Here is a 2,664-nt window from a genome sequence, read left to right on the forward strand (position 1 = left end):
TACTCCAAGAAACACCCCCCCCCCAAAAAAAAACAAACAAACAAACAAAACAAAAAATAGATGAACTAGTCATGGCTGAAATGCTTTTGATCACAAAAAGCCTGTTCAGTCAAAGCTGACCAGGTGTTATGCAACAACAAAAATGACAACAACACATGCTGCAATAGCAAATAATTTTTAATTCTAAATTGTTGTGTCTATATTGTTGAAAAATTCTAAGCCCTAGTTTGCTTAAATTAATCATACCATAAAACTATGATTAAACAACATATAAAAAATTCATTTTCATTTAGTTAATTTTACTGAAACATTTTTCATCAGTATATTCTATTATTGTTGTTGTTGTTTCCAACTTTTAATTAAGAGTTTTATATTTTCAATGAAGGTTTCCACTTTTTTCCTTTACTTCATCAAATTTTATCATCTTGCTTTTATATTTTTAATCTTTACATTTCTAATATTTTGTTTATATTTCTCACTTTTTTTTAACTATTTGTTTTCATCAAATAAACAAAATTTTGTTAGCAAATTATTATGAGCTTATGAGGATTTCTAATACTTTAAATGTCAATATTAATTGATTAGTTTATTTTTAGGAATTCTTTAATCCTTTAAGGAAACAGGTACTGAAAAAAACTAAAGTCAGATACTTAAGCAGCAAAATGGAAACAGATGGGTTTTTGTATGTTGTGTTTTTATTTAAGTTCTTTAATAAATTACAGAGTAAAATTAGCTGGTATTTTTATGGCTAGAAGACTTCTCTATCAGCTATAATGATGCTGTGTAGCCTTGATTAATTAATAAACATTACTATGACTCCTTAAGAAGTAAATTAACTCCTTGTTTGATCAGCCATTTCAAGGTGTTTATTAAATTTGTTTTCTGCTTTTAATTATTTCAATTTAATCAAGAAATAAGAAAGTGGTTCAGTTCATAACTGTGTGAAATTCTGACATGTAAAGCTAAATCACAAGGATTATAGAGGCAGCATTTATCTTTTATTGTTCATAGTGAGGAGTGAATACATTACTCATCTCACAGGGTTAAACTACACATTTCAAATTAGCAAAACATTTGTTGATTCTGAAATTACTACTGTATATATCATCATCATCATCATCGTTTAACGTCTGCTTTCTATGCTAGCATGGGTTGGACGATTTGACTGAGGACTGGTAAACCAGAAGGCTGCACCAGGCTACAATCTGATCTGGCATAGTTTCTACAGCTGGATGCCCTTCCTAACACCAACCACTCCGAGAGTGTAGTGGGTGCTTTTATGTGCCACCGGCACGAGGGCCAGTCCGGCAGTACTGGCAATGGCCACACTCAAAATGGTGTTTTTTACGTGCCACCTGCACAGGAGCCAGTCCAGCGGCACTGGCAACGACCTCACTTGAATGATTTTCTAATGTGCCACGAGCACAAGTGCTAGAAGGCGACGCTGGTAACGATTACGCTCAAATGGTGCTTTTTATGGGCCACTAGCACGGAAGCCAGACAGCTGCTCTGGCAATGAACTCGCTCAGACAGTGCTGTTAGTGCTCCACTGGCACAGGTGCCAGTCATCGAGTATGGTTCAATTACGATTTTGATTTCACTTGCCTCAACAGGTCTTCGCAAGCAGAGTTTAGTGTCCAATGAAGGAGAGGTTGGCACTGGTGCCAGTTGTCGGATTCGGTTTGATTTCGATTTCAGATTTAAAATTTCAAATTCCAAATATATATATATATATATATATATAAAACCTATAAGGTCAAGTAACCTCTATGTAACCCCAACAAGATAATAAAAAAAGAAACTCAATGTGGTTCCTCAGTTTGTTGGAAATAACAGCAAAATCCTCTGTAGATTGTACTCAGCCACCTGGTAGAAAAACAAGACCCATTAGATAATGGTATCTTAGAAATTCCTAAAAAGACAAAGTAAAAATGAGATCTAACAGTAAAAACATCAACAGCTTCATTTTTTTTCATCAACTGAGAGGAATCCTTTTTTAGTGCTGATTAAAGCCAAAGTAATTAATTGCTGCTATAATATTGAAGGCCTCAAATATGCTTTTATTGGTTTTAACATTGAAAATGACCTTTCACGACTTGCAATTGATAATGCAGCAATCTGAATGTGATGCACACCATAGGAAAAACATCCCTTCCAAGTTGCAATAAAGACCCTAGAGCATTTTCAGGATCAGAAGGAACTGTGTTCCATCCCCACTCAGCTCAAAAGTGCATCATAAAAGTTAATTTCATTATATAACTGAATGACTGTCACATTAATATCATAATAATTTGCAAAGTCTGAATATTTCTTTTTTAACCTTTCTCTTTCTTGTTCATCTTCAATTGTGACTGAATTTAAATTCAAAAGAAATGAAAGTCAATCTCTGAGATCTTCAAGGTGAACACCAGTCATCCTTTTCAGTTTTTAATTGGTTCATAATCTCTATCATTACTCTATTCATTTCTTTCCATGCTATCAGTTCATTATCTCATGCTGATTCTTCAGGTATCATTCTTCTTGTTTGTGCAATTGGTATCCTCCCATTTTTCACAATATTCATTAGCTTTCATAATTTTTCAAATCAAAAATTGAAAATGAGTCCTTTTAGACGCTTCATGGCTCCCTATTTTCAGATCCTGCAAATGTTTTGAAATTTCCTTT

The sequence above is a fragment of the Octopus bimaculoides genome, chromosome 6 (assembly GCF_001194135.2).
Source record: "Octopus bimaculoides isolate UCB-OBI-ISO-001 chromosome 6, ASM119413v2, whole genome shotgun sequence".
In the NCBI taxonomy this organism is placed as follows: domain Eukaryota; kingdom Metazoa; phylum Mollusca; class Cephalopoda; order Octopoda; family Octopodidae; genus Octopus; species Octopus bimaculoides.